Source organism: Vulpes lagopus, chromosome 6 (genome assembly GCF_018345385.1).
Source record: "Vulpes lagopus strain Blue_001 chromosome 6, ASM1834538v1, whole genome shotgun sequence".
NCBI lineage: Eukaryota > Metazoa > Chordata > Mammalia > Carnivora > Canidae > Vulpes > Vulpes lagopus.
Window position 1 is genome coordinate 62,898,613 of NC_054829.1, and position 15,186 is coordinate 62,913,798.

General features: G+C 38.4%; 1 protein-coding gene across 1 annotated transcript in view; it reads right to left on the bottom strand.

The window, feature by feature from the left end:
- NUBPL (nucleotide binding protein like) overlaps positions 1–15,186 on the bottom strand; it is a 216,033-nt gene that overhangs the window by 94,881 nt on the left and 105,966 nt on the right. The window lies entirely within an intron of this gene.

The window sequence follows — 15,186 nt, forward strand, 5'->3', positions numbered from 1 at the left end:
TAGTGGGTTATTTGCTAACTCAGTAGTTCCCAACAAGGGACAATCTGCTCCCCAAGGGATGTTTGTCAATGTCTGGAAACATTTTTCATTGTCATGAGTGAGAGGAGGAGGACTACTGGCACATGATGAGTATTTAGCAGCCAGAGATGCTGCTAAAAATTCTATAATATAAAGGATAGTCCCTCTCTAAACAATCACCTGACCCAAAATATCAATAGAGTTACTGTCACTGCTGAGAAATCTTCCACTAACTCCTTTGTCTTACCAAGCAGCAATTCCCTATATCCTCATCTTTAACACAAATATATAGTCAAACCATCAACCAAAAATTAGAACTGAAATGAAGGCAAAGAAGCGTGAAGGATGCAGTTCTATGAATAACTGACTCATTCACTCATTCAGCAAATAATTAGGCACTGAAAATACTTTAGTGGCCAAGAAAGACAAGATCTCTACTTTTTTTTTTTAAGATTTTATTTATTTATTCATGAGAGACAGAGGGGGGGGGGGCAGAGACACAGGCAGAGGGAGAAGATGACGTGGGACTTGATCCCAGGTCTCCAGGATCACAACCTGGACCAAAGGTGGCCCTAAACCGCTGAGCCACAGGGGCTGCCCGACGAGATCTCTACTTTGATGTAGCTTATATTCTAGTGATTCTTGGGTGAAGAAATCTTCAAACTAAGTAAAAAAAACTTCAGTGGCTGACACATTCTGGAAAACTGATGTAGCTATGTGCAAACAGTTCCTACTGATAAAGCATTAATTCTACTTTCGGTAATGTCTTTATTTTAATGAGACAAAATAACCTTTCCTGGTTTTCACCCTCTGATCATAGTTCTGCTCTATTGAGTCATAAAAAATAAAAAATCCCTGTTCCATATGACAACCGTTTACAGATTTAAAGACAGCTATCCTGCATCTCTGAATTTTGTCTCCTACAGGCTAAAATAATTCCACCAGTATCTCTAGCAGACTTTCATAGGACATGAGTCTTAAGATAGGAGGCAAAGGAGTAAAAATATTAAGGTTTTATAAGAATTTAGGCTATTAATTGGCAATTTCTAATGTTTTTGAACAATCTTTCCTGAACCCACAATACTGATTTTAATAGGAATGTAACATTTACTAACCCTATGTACAAAGCAATATAGCTGACATTGTAGATGCATTATCACATCAGTCCAATGAAGTAGATAATACTATCTTCACTTCAGATGAAGAAATAGGTTCAGAAAGATTAAAGAAATTTTGCAAAGATTATATTCTTGCCCTAAGTCCATGTTCTTTTTGCCATACCATGTTACTTAAAAATTGTGTTGGTTTTCCTATTTTAATCCAATCATTGAGTTTTCATTGTTTCCATGAATCAGTTTCACTGATTAGTGAAGCTAAATCTCATAGTTTATGTTTACATAAAGAAGAAACTTGTTCTAGTAAAAAAGCATTCTAATGAGTGCCTTTTAATAAGAATACATATATTCTTGTATACTTCTCATGATGGGCACTAAGCAATGTATAGAATTGTTGAATCATTCTATTATACACTTGTAACTAATATAACACTGTATGTTAACTATACCGGAATTAAAATAAAAACAGAATGTATGTATTTTTGTCCTACCTACGCAATTCTCCATATAGATACAGGTAAGAGAGAGCTCTCAGAACTGATAGACAAATGGTAGCTATCTATTCCTCATTCATTCTGGTATGAGTAACAATTAACGAATATAATAGGATTAACAAATTCTATGTAATATATGCTTTCACAATGTTATCTATTAAGAAAAAAATCTCACTAGGGATCCCTGGGTGGCGCAGCGGTTTGGCGCCTGCCTTTGGCCCAGGGCGCGATCCTGGAGACCCGGGATCGAATCCCACATCGGGTTCCCGGTGCATGGAGCCTGCTTCTCCCTCTGCCTATGTCTCTGCCTCTCTCTCTCTCTCTCTCTCTCTCTCTCTATGTGACTATCATAAATAAATAAAAAATTTTTTTTTAAATTAAAAAAAAAAAAAGAAAAAATCTCACTAAAAAAGACAACATTTGGTGGAAATTTATATACATATTAGCTATACTGGATTAATATACCACACCAAAAATTCTTAAAAGTCATTCGTGGAAGTCAAGCAGTATAACGTAATAGCACAGATTATATAAAACAGACAGACTAGATTTGTAGAAATGAACAGCCTCTTCGATTCTCTGGACCTCTGGTATTCTAACCTAAAACTGGAGGAGGAAATAAAATCTATCTCATAGGATTGTTGGAGTTCTGTAACTACTTCCATTCTTCTCACCCCTTTCTTCCCGCTTCCCATTTTCTGTTCTCTATACAAGCTGCCAAAGTGATCCTTTCAAAACAAACCAGATTGTAGAACTCCACTCCCCAAAAACCTCCAAGGGCTTTCATCATACGTGGAATAAAATTCAAAATCCTCACCACAGCCTGTAAGATCCTAGATGATCTAGTCCTAGCTTCCTTGCTCACTTTTACACTTACTTGTTCCCTCCACTATAAATGTTCTAATCCCAAATACCTTGGATGACTCATTCTCTTTCCTTCCATTCCAGTCTGCTTGAAACATCACCTTCTCAGATAAGCTTTCCCTGATCATTACCTATTTTTTTTCCATAGCAATGATCACTAACCAATATTATATTAGGTTTTTACTTATGTGTTTATTCCTGTATCTCCACCAAAAAGAATGATCCATGAGAGCTAGGTCTTTGTTTTACCACCAAATCTCCATCACCAAGCATGGTGCCTATATCATATTGTAGGTGTTCAACCGTGAATGAATGAAGTGAAATAATGCAAGTAAAGAGCTTAGCACAATTCTGGGCAAAGAGAACACATTCAAACAATGTTAGCTATTATGACTACCAATTACCAGTATTTCTGTTATTTGTCATACATTCATTAAACAAACCATCACTGAAAGCTAACTTTGTGCCAGGCACTGTACTGTGTAATTTTTTAAATGTTGATGTTGAGCTTTGGGAAGTATTTTTGAAAACTAGCTAGATAGCCAGAGGCATGACATGATAATTGCAATTCATAAAGTAGTTAAATGCCTCCAAAAGGCTTCTGGAATTCTACTCCTTACAGAATTTATGGTTACTCCTTTAACCTGATCTGGTTAGATCCTATTAGCCCAGGCATGATACCAGACCATAGCAGTCAATCACAAAATGTTAACAGGAAGCCACTATAATTTCTTTCTTTAATATTTTTTTCAGGCTGTTGGTTTTTCTTAAAATCAGAAACTAAGAGACACAAACTCTGGCCATGAACAATTACAAAATATATAAATCACCAAAGCTACCCAGAGGCAGTGAATGTATTAACAGTTCAAATGAGAGATAGCTGAGGTGTAATAAAAAGTTCCTTCATGGCTATATGTGACCTTATGCAAACTACTTAGCTTCTCTCTATGCTTGCTTCCTTATCTGCAAAACAGAAAAAAAGAGTACCTCATCAAAATATTATAAAAAAGAAATAAAATTAAGGAGGTGAGAATTCCATGCACAAACTAAATGTCTGCTCTCTCAGCTCATGGAATATAAACTCAAGCAATAGTGCAGAATTTACTGAAACTGCTTTACACTTTTATGTAAGGTCCACAATATCTGGCATAGAGTCAGTAAATGTTGGCCTTACATTAAACTGTATGGGGAGAAATATATCTAATTCCCCAATGTTTCCATGATAAAAGAATTAGAGAAACTGAGAAATCTATCTAAGGTTTTGTGAGGCACCAATGAAGTGAAACTGATAACCATGCATTTTTACAAAAGGGAATCAGCATTTCTCTATACTTGAAAGACCCCTAAAATTGTCCTAATTCATATGATTTCTGAAAATCATGTCATTTTTTTTTTTTTACTCATTTGTTCATTCAGTCAACACATCTTGAAATTCAACTATATGCCAAGCACTATTCTAGATGCTAGAGATGAAAAGAACAAGGCTTGGTCCCTTCCTACCCATAAAGGAATTCAACAGCTTTTTAAAATAGTTAATCTTAAAGGTTATAGAAGTTCTGAGGAGAAAATCAATTATTTTAGAAAAGGCTTTGTAGCAGTCCTGTCCAACAGAAGTTTCTGCAATGAGGAAAATGTTCTTTAACACGTGCTGCCCAATACAATAGCCACTAACTACTAGCTATTGCACACTTAAAATGTGGCAATATGACTGAGGAGCTGAATTCTATTTTTTAATTAATTTTATTTTTTTTTATTTTTTTTTATTTATGTATTATAGTCACAGAGAGAGAGAGAGAGAGAGAGGCAGAGACACAGGCAGAGGGAGAAGCAGGCTCCATGCACCAGGAGCCCGATGTGGGATTCGATCCCGGGTCTCCAGGATCGCGCCCTGGGCCAAAGGCAGGCGCTAAACCGCTGCGCCACCCAGGGATCCTATTTTTTAATTAATTTTAATAGCCACATGTAAATAGTGGTTACTGTACTGGACAGCAGAGCTTTACAGAATCGGTAATATATGAGCTGACGTCTTGAAAGAAGGGAGCACGGAATTACCAGGGATGAGGAATAGTACACAGGAAATGGAAAGAGGCCAAAGTACATGAAGGGCTATGAGAACCTTAATGTAATCAGCAAAGGCTGCCTGTGATATGCTGAATGTGGAAAGCAGAGAGAAATGAGGTTAAAGGGTTAGACAGCATTAAAATATGAATGCCCTTGAATATTAGGCTAAGAAGTTAAACTTTATGCAGCAAACAGTGATGAAAATATCAAAGATTTTAAAGCTAAGTAATACATGACCATATCTATGCCTTAGAAAGACAATTTTGGCCATAAGTAATACATTGGAAGAAACCAGCAGTAGAAAAGATCAGTTAGATAGGAGACTACTGCAATAATCCAACTTAGATGATGAAGACGCAACAACTGCAATCACAGTGAGAATGGAGATGAAAGAATGAATTCAAGAGGCTCTTTGGAGATAAAATTAGTAAGGTTTAGAGAAGTATGAGATATGGCAGACAAGAATAAAACAAAATAAAAACTTCTGAGGTACCAGCCAGGAAAATCAGATAATTTAGGCACTTTCTACATCAACTGAAGGGATATAGAAAGTTTATAGGCTCCTGTTCAAAGAAGTTTATAAGAAAAGTTAAATAAATTATGGAATCATTTGTGATAGCATATTATGTATTTCTAAAAATCATTTTAAACACTTATTTATTTTTTTAAGATCTATCTATTTATTTGAGAGACAGCACATTTGAGAACAGGGGTTGGGGGGATGGGGGAAAGGAAGAGCATCTCAAGGAGACTTCCCACTGAGTGGGGAGCCCCACGCAGGGCTCAATCTCATGACTCTGATATCATGACCTGAGCTGAAATCAAGAGTCAGATGCTCAACTGACTGAGCCACGTAGCGCCCCAAAATCATTTTTAAAGACTATATGATACCAGCATAAAATGTTCAGGATATGGTAAGTGACGTCCTAAAAAGCAGCACATACAGCATTATCCCAATTTTTTTTCCAATTTTGTCTTATATATTGGTAGAGTTTTTCTAAGTGAAAGAAAATGCCAAAAAGTCAAGAGGCTTACTTTGATAACGGGGTAGTGGGGAATTATAATTTCTTTCTTGAACATTTTTTTCTGCGTATCTACAACAACTATAGACTATTACTTAAACATTTGTTCAAAAGCACTGTATCTTAAGTACTGGGGCCTGTGGTAGATTACACAATCAGCAACTGTGTCTGACACTACCAGACCTCAATTCTACTGCAAGTTCCTTTTGGGAGACTAAATTCACTGCAAATTAAATAAAGAAGGGTTTTTTAACTTTTCAAAAAATTACCACAATTACACAGTGTAAAATGGATTACTCCCCATTTAATTTATTAATAATGTCTTTTCATGTAATATCTGTACACATGTAACTACAAGTGGGACTTTGGTATAAACTTGTATTTTATTCTGTGTAGTCATGCAAAAAGAGATTTATTCTGCTCATACTCAATTTCAATTACTCAAGTTCATTTGATATAAAGCAGACACTATATGCTGAAGAAGTGGCTCAGCAATACTAATCTCTTTTATATGTTCATGGCAGTCCCTTTTTGCACTTAACAAAACCTAGCTTTCCAAGTTCTAAATTTAGATTTACAAGGAAATCCTGACCTGGCATAGATTAGCCTACTATAGAGGCATATGGCTGTGGCAAATCCTCCTACATCCTGGATGTGAATAAAATACAAATTAGATAAGCAATGTAATAACTTTCTTCATTAAACAGGAAATGAACAGAATTTTTCAACTATAAATTTAATCACTTTACTTTGCTATAGGATAGAATGCATGTGTCCTAAAGAAAACACATACATTAAAAAGAGAATCTCAAGCTAACATTTCTAGCTATATGACAAGCCTTATTCTAACCATTTTACAGAAATAGAGCTGGAATTAAAAGCATTTTTCCATTTTAGATGTCTAGAAGCTTGGTTTGATTTCCTTAACTAAAATTAATTGCATATTTTATTCCTATGTTTTCTATTAAAGCATCCTGGTAGAGAGGCAGTCTTTTCTCTGGGACCCTTGTAAATAAGCCACAGGGCTAAATAGCAGCAATGGGTTCATTCAATAAATATAACAAAACTGATAAGGTCAAACAGTGAGACAACAGCAGGTCTGGCACTAGGGCCAGATCTCCTGGTTTGAAATCTAGTGCTCTATTCTGACAAGATTACATTTCTTAAATTAAAATACATTTTCTCTAAGAGCTGAAATACATTTTAGGATACTAGTTAGTGACTCTTGGGAAACATCATTTGGCTTTCAAATCCAGAAACTATCTTAGATATTTTGGCTAACTACCACATACTGCAGAGTGGGCAAGAGTCACTGAAATAATCACTCCACAAACAAAGAGAATTCAGAAATCTGCAATAGCAATTAGCCACCAGTATCTTACTATGTTTCTCTGATCTGATGTCCATTTCCATGGAAACAGAAAAAGAAGTAAGAGGCAGCCAAGAGAAGAGATGTCAGAACTTGTCAAGTTCAGTGGCTAGAGCTGAAAGCTGCAAATGCCTTTTTTTTCTTTCTTTTTTTTTTTTTCCAAACAGCATCAGCTGACTTCTGGCACATAATCGATTCTCAAGTTAGGCAATGTCAGCTTGCTTGTAGAAGCATAAAGCTGAAGAACAGACTTAGGTTTCTATTTTGTTTTTGAGGGTTTGGATTAAGGGAGAAGGAGACACAAATTAAAAGCAAACTATTCAATATTTTAAATTCCTAGGAATGCAACAGAATTATTTCAAATTTCACAAAATGAACAAAAGAATTTCTTAGCTGTGATGGGGGGAAAATGTAGGACTACCACTGAGCATTATCTGAATGAACAGCAACAGGGATCAGGGAAGGGACAGAGGCAGAGGAAGCAGCATGTACAAAGGCCCTGAGACAATAGTGGGTGGTCCTTTCAAGGCACTGCAAACATAACAAGAGCTGTTGGGGTTGGGGAGGAGGCTTATCACAGAAGGCTTTCTCAGAGGAGGTGACATCTAAGCAAAACCTGAAGGACAAGATGGAGTTACAGAAAAGAGAACAGTGGCACAAAATAAGAGCATGAGGGAAGTCCTAGGGGCAAGAAAGTGCAAGATGAATCCAGGAATAGCAAATAATTTAGGACAGCTGGAACAGAGAGTGGAAGTGAGGGAGTAAACTGTGATCAGATCAAGAAGGGCCTTATTTCCCAAATTAGGTTTTGAACTTTTGTCCAGAAAACGAGTTGTCACTACAGAGTCTAAATCAGGAAAGTAACATGATGTGATCTGCATTTAAGAAAGATTAGTCAGTCTATTTCAGATTATAGAGAGATAGAGATATGGAGTCTGTTACAGCTTTCCTGGGGGGAAGAGATAAAGGGGACTGCACGGTGGGAGGGGCATAGCAGAGATGAGAGAACAGGACACAGTGAATATGAGCAGTGGTAGAAACTGAAGGATGAGTCAAGGATCACACTCAAGCTTTCGGCCTTAACAGCTTACATGGATGATAATGCCCATCAGTCTCTGTCACAAGGAAGGCAGGAGGAAGGTCATATGTGTACAGGACAACGAATGAAGAGTTCTAATCTGGACTTCCAGACTTCGAGGTATCCATAGGGCTGTGAAGCAGAATACCCAGTAGGCAGTTGCATATGTGATAAGTAACTAGCTCAGGAGAAAGCTGGGGGATGAACATATGTAGCCAGGTTTCAGGACTGAATGACATTGCCCAAGGAAAGCACAAGATCAGAGGAGATTCCAAGAGATGAATTGTCCAGGCTTTAGACTCTCTTCTAATGTTGGCTACACCATCTACTAATTATATGACTTAAGGCCACTCAGTCTCTAGGCCTGTAAAACTGGGATAGTTATACCTGTGCTGAGGGCTCATATTTTAAAAATGAATAAAGGAAAAAGAAACTACAAGGTAGAATGAGAAAGAAGACAAAAAGTACACAGCATAGGAGAATACAGTATGATGTAAACTAATGAAGAAGAGTATTTCAAGATTAAGGTTAACTGATCAAATACTATAGTTCTTATTAAAATAAGAACTTAAAAGTACACAAAGCATTAAAAAAAAAAACCTCTGGTGACCCCAGCTAATGCCTGGAAAGATGAATAGAACAGAAGTAGATGGTAGATAAGGGAATAAGAATAAGAGACAGATTTAGAAATTCCTTTTAAGAATTTTGGCTACAAGAGAGAAGGAAAATTAGACTAGCATTTAATAGAGTCAAAATAGAGTTGCTTATTCCTGTTTTTTTGAGAGGAGAAACATGCATTGTAAAGTTAAGATGCTTCCAGCAACAAGTAAAAGAAAACATAACAAACAATGCTTAAACCACTGGGACATTTAGACCTTTACCAAAAGGTCTGAAAGTAGACACCTCCAGGGTTTTGTCAAAATCTCAGTGATGTCATCAGACCAAGCTCTGCCACAAAATGGCTACCACTGCCAGGCATCATGTCCACACAACATATTTCCAAAAAAAGAAGGGGAATACAAACGTTGGTCCTCTGGTAAGAAGCAAAACACCTTACTCAGAATTCCATACCCCCAATCAGACTTTCCTTCATAACTCATTTATTAGAACTAGGTCACAAGGCTGGCTACTCTTAGCTATAAAAGAAGCTGAGAAACTGAGTTTCCAGGCTCTATTTTGAGCCAGTAATGGAAATAAGGGTGGAAATGACTTTTACATTTGCAGTCAATACTGTCTGCCACATGTATGTATAAGTGTGCATGCTTAATAAAGAGAAAGAGTTAATAAAGAGAAAGAAGCAAAGACACAAAAAAGAAGAGGGCAAGAATGAGCTCAGCTTCAGGTAAGTTTTTAAGAGGGCCGCACAGAACCTGAAAGAGTTTGTACCACATAAATTTAATTTTCTTTGTGAAGCAGAAAATCAGATCATACAATAAAAAGTCAAGGAGGAGGTATAAGGAAGGATAGAGGTCTTCAGAGTAACAAAGCAGATTTTTCAATAGTCCCCATGAAGATAACAGGTTTCTGGGATCCCTGGGTGGCGCAGCGGTTTGGCGCCTGCCTTTGGCCCAGGGCGCGATCCTGGAGACCCGGGATCGAATCCCATATCGGGCTCCCGGTGCATGGAGCCTGCTTCTCCCTCTGCCTGTGTCTCTGCCTCTCTCTCTCTCTCTCTGTGACTATCATAAATAAATAAAAATTAAAAAAAAAAAAAAAGAAGATAACAGGTTTCTAGGCAAGAGAGAGAAAAAAGAACAAGAAAAAACATCCTAGGAATTATTGGACAACAGAGGATTCAATGTTAGAAATCATTAATTCAGAGTGCCATTTATAAGGACTTCTCTAGCAGCACCCAGCAGCCTGAGAGGAAGAATAGAGAAAAGGAGAATGTTGAATCCATTCTAGACTGGAGTTGAGGTAGGTGGTACAATGGAAAGACAAGGGTACAAAAGAGCTGAAGTTCTCAGCAAAGTAGTACAATAAGAGCTCATATGTATCTCTGTTAGGAAAGAAATGAAAGATATGAAAAGACAGGCAGAGTGGGACAACCGAGGAACCTAAGGCGCATAATAAGAGGGTAGAAAGGATGAGAAGATATGGTAAGATGAAGACAATGAATTTTACCAGGGGACAAGATTGAGGGTGTACCATGAGGACAAATGACTGATGTAGAACAAAGGTTGAGAGCACTCACACTAAGAAAGTAAAGAAATTAAAATTAAAAAAAAAAAAAAAAAAAGAAAGTAAAGAAATTGAAAGGCTGAGTTAACTGGAGTGTCTATATAGAGACTGAAGTCATACAAGATGGTAGCAAGAACTAAAATGAAAAGGAAGTGTTAGTGTCTTTAAGAAATGAAAAAAGGAGATCAAAGACGAAAAGAAGGTGATTACCTTTAATAACCATGATTATCAGAAAGAATATAATTATGGAGGAGTACTAGAACAGAAGCTGCCCTAGGAATATCCCAAACCTCACCCTCAACCCTTGGGTAGACAATGAGTCAAGAGTAAAGGAATGAGCTGCATCCACTTAAGAAGAAGACTGTGAAAAGCAGTCTACAAAGAATAGCAGTTTTCAGTGAAGGCAAGGAGATAGAGAAGTTTTCAGTTAAGGTTATTAAGTTGAATTAATTTAATATAAACTGGAGTTCAAAAAACACATAACAACAATTTGGGAAGAAGAGGAAGGAAAGTTTAGGTTTAGGAGAAAGGAAGTCCTAAACAGCACAAAGAAGAGATTTTTTTTTTTTTTTTTTTTTTGATGACCCGGCAGGCTTATATTTGGGCAATTATTAAGAGTGACAGGAACATGGGGTATTACAGAATTAGTAGGCCTCAAAATAGCCAAAGCAATCTCAGCAATCTCTCTGGCTAGAAAACTCCACAGCCCAGACCAACTATACTTTCCAGGAATTCCCATTTTTAGTTAAAATACTTAGAAATTCTCAGTTTTTCCAATATACTAGATTAATATCCAAATTTAGTCTCAGACATAGATTCATTGGGGAAAGCAATATTATTCACACTGTATCTGTATGGTAAAGAATTTAACCCTGCCCAAAAGGCCCTCCAAAAATTGGCCTTTGATCAGCTTCTGGGAAGTAATCTCTAAGGTCTTTGCCTGAGGCCGTGGGCTACCCACACAATAACAATGTAATTTAGTGAGGGGGCTTTGGGTCATGCTTGGAGCAGCTATAGAACAGAGACAGAGATCAGTTACATAAACAATCAATCATGACCATATGACAAAGTTGCAGTAAAAATTCTGAATATGACAAAGTTGCAGTAAAAATTCTGAAAACCAAGACTCTGATGAGCTTCCTCAGGTGGCAATACTCTATGCATAACATCACATATCAATGCCAGTTAAAGTAATGTACCCTCACTCCACAGGAAGAAGACAATGGATGCTCTGCATTTGGTAACTACCCAGCATTTGCTGCCCTATGTATTTCTTCCCTTGGTTGATTTTAATCTGTTTTTTTTCCCCTGTAATAACCATACACATGAGTATAGACCTTTCGGTGAGTTCTGTGAATCCTTCTAGCAAATTAGTGAACCAAAGGGTGGTCTTGGAAACTCCTAAATTGGGCACCTGAGTGGCTCAATGATTGAGCACCTGCCTTTGGCTCAGGTTGTGATCCTGGAGTCCTGGGATCTAGTCCTGCATCAGGGTCCTCACGGGGAGCCTACTTCTCCCACTGCCTATGTCTCTGTCTTCTTCTCTGTGTCTCTCACAAATATAAAATAAAATAAAATAAAATAAAATAAAATAAAATAAAATAAAATAATATAATAAAATAAAATAATAAAATAAAATAAAATAAAATAAAATAAAATAAAATAAAATAAAATAAAATAAAAAAAGAAAACCCCTAAATTGTAACTGCTGTCAGAAGTGAGGTTAGACCTCACTTCTCTAACCTCATATTTGGTCTACTCTATGCAATATGTGTTCCATCTAAATACATTTGTTTGCAAAGGGAAAAAATGATTTGAAAAGAATTCACTACCTGAGCTTTCAATAGCTGACAATGTCTAACTGAAATTACTGGAACAGTAACGAGTCAGCATTAAAGCAATCACAACAAAAATAATCACTGCATCTCATCAAACAGAAAATACCACAGATTATAAAATATAACATTATTTTACTATAAAATATACCATTATTTTATACACCAACAAAGAGAAAAAGTTATTAAACTGATATGATGCCAAGATGTTGCTGACTATAAAACATACTCCAGTTTCAGAGATATTAAAATCTGAAATATATGTATCTTAAAATCAATTAAATATATTATCTGGCTAAATAATAATGGGTTATAATCTTATGAAGTCCTCAGTTAGTATCCAAAAATCTCCCTCATAACCTGCTTGGGATCTGTTCAAACTTTTGTGGAATTTGAATGGCTCTGGCAGGCTGCTATGATTCCCCATCTGTTCCTGAAGAGACAGGGTAACCCTTGCCCAACTGAAGGAGACTACAGCTCTAAGAATCTCTCATAAGGGCCCAATAAGTAATTTTATGTGACCTTAATTAAGGCTCCTTAACCATGACTATAGAAAACAAGGCCCTTCTTTTAGAATTACTCTTATCCTAGACTCTAGGTAGGTTATTCTTTAAAGTCTGTATCAGTAAAACAAAAGAGTGAAAAAGACAGGAATTCTAAAGTGTTCAAAGTAGGTATTATAAGGGTTTGGAAACTGGCCTTTTTATTTATTCATTTTCAAAGGCAAATTATTTTAGACTTACCAGTTTTTGCTAATGAATTGCATCTATCATCTTTTTATTCCCTTTTGATCAATGTATTTCACTGACTTGGCACATTTTTCTGTTAGTACTTCCTTTTGCACTAATTTAGATTGCTGACTTGAATTAAATGAGACAGTCCATTTTATCAGTTCTCTTATAAACAAGTCAGCATTCTTCCCATTTGTGTCAGAGCTAACCGTTTGAGCCTACTTAGATGAACTATCCCAGGACCTTTATTACTTTCCTCTGATAGATAGTTCTCTCTGGTAGATACACAAAGAAGGAAATGGGAAGAATTTCTCTGTGTTATCACGCACAAAAGAATACTCAAGTATCTTTGCTTTATCAATGAAACATTGGCCAAGTTTAAATCACAAGGATGACTTGAATTTCCAGATACCTGTCTATTCTTTCTCTTTCTTGTTACTTCCTTTCCTGACTTGTTACTTCCTTTCCTGCTCTCTTTTCAGATTCAGGCTTAGAGTTAAACCAGAGGCTCTGGTTTTCTAATTGTCCCTACTTCTTTATTTAGTTGCCAGAGCAATCATAAATGAAATCTGTTGTTATACCCCATTTGAAATCTGTTGTTATACCCCATTCTATGTTCTACAAGTAAGACTCCTGATTCGCTATGCTCACTGCTGAGAATGAAAATTAATATGAAGGGACAAAATCAGGGCAAGGTCCCATCTCTCCTAAGGAAGCACTTGAGACAATAACAGGGAAGCAAAACTGGTAATCTTAGTCCACAGCTTCAATCATTCTTAGAGCATGGGTTAGCCTACAAATGAGCTGAGAAGTTTGTTTTTTTTTTTCACTCAGATGAAAAGAACCATCCAAAGTAAACAAAACCTTTGAAATGGGAAGAAAGAGAAAGATCAGAGATGAGAAACCCAATATCATATTAAAAAGTTCTGGGTAAGGAGGACATGTGACTAAATAGGTAAAGAAGCCTAACCTTGCCAAAGCAGAGGGCTAGTGTGAATAGCTAATGATATACCAAATGGGAGAAGAGGGGACATGCTAGTTCCTGCATCCAGAAAAGAGCAAGATGTAACAGAAAGGCCTAAAACATAAGGAAGAAATTCAAGGAATTCATGATCAAAAAAATACCTTCATCTTCCAAAGGTAGATGGGCTTTGGAACCCAAAGGACTAGGGCTGAACCAAGAAGGCCGATCACTCTTGTAGAGCAGAAGATAGTTTGGGCTATATATAATCAGAAGGCTCTAGCAGGAGGCTTTCCCTGGGTGTGAGGTTAGAAAAGAAGTTCCAAGAGTCATGGCCCTCCCAGCCTTACAAATTGCTCAAATCTAAAACTACACCAAGTAAGAAAGGAGAATCAATTGTTGATAATGAAGAGCAGTAACTCTCCTTTTTAAAAACTCTTTCATTGCTTTGTTTTGTTTGTTTTGTTTTGTTTTAAATAAAATTACCCACTTAAACCTTCAGGTCACTAAGGTCATTTACACCTGTGCTAATAGGAACAGAACAGAAGAGAAAATTAATAATGACACTGACCAGACCTACATACACTAACTCTTGAGACCCTTGGCATAAGGACTGGGGGTAGGGAGCTGGGGACAAATGGTCCCAGTCTAAAAAACTGTAATAGCTTTTTCTCTTAGATAAGTACATCAGCGGGGGAGGGGCAAGATGGCGGCAGAGCAGGGTCCCCAAGTCACCTGTCCTCAACAAATTACCTAGAAAACCATCCAATCATCCTGAAACTCTACGAATTCGGCCTGAGATTTAAAGAGAGACCACCTGGAACGCTACAGTGAGAAGAGTTCGCGCTTCTATCAAGGTAGGAAGACGGGGAAAAAGAAATAAAGGAACAAAAGGCCTCCAAGGGGGAGGGGCCCGCGAGGAGCCGGGCTGAGGCCGGGGCGAGTGTCCCCAGGACAGGAGAGCCCCGTCCCGGAGGAGCAGGAGCTGCACCGACCTTCCCCGCGGAAAGGCCTCCCGGGGAATTGGAACAGGATCCCCAGAAAGGCGGGGACGCCCTCGGGCTCCCTGGGACAGTAACAGAGGAACTGCGCCCCGGGAGATGCGCCGAGCTCCCGAAGGGCTGCAGCGCAGGCGGGACCCGGAGCAGCTCGGAGGGGCTCGGGCGGCGGCTCCGCGGAGGGGGCTGCGGGGCTCCGGGAGCAGCTCGGCGGCGGCGGCTCGGGCGGAGGAAGAAGCTCCGCGCGGAGGGGGCGGCGCGGCTCCGGGAACAGCTCGGAGGGGCTCGGGCGGCGGCTCCGCGGAGGGGGCTGCGCGGCTCCGGGAACAGCTCAGAGGCGGCGGCTCGGGCGGAGGAAGAAGCTCCGCGCGGAGGGGGCGGCGCGGCTCCGGGAACAGCTTGGAGGGGCTCGGGCCGCGGCTCCACGGAGGGGGCTGCGCGGCTCCAGGAACAGCTCGG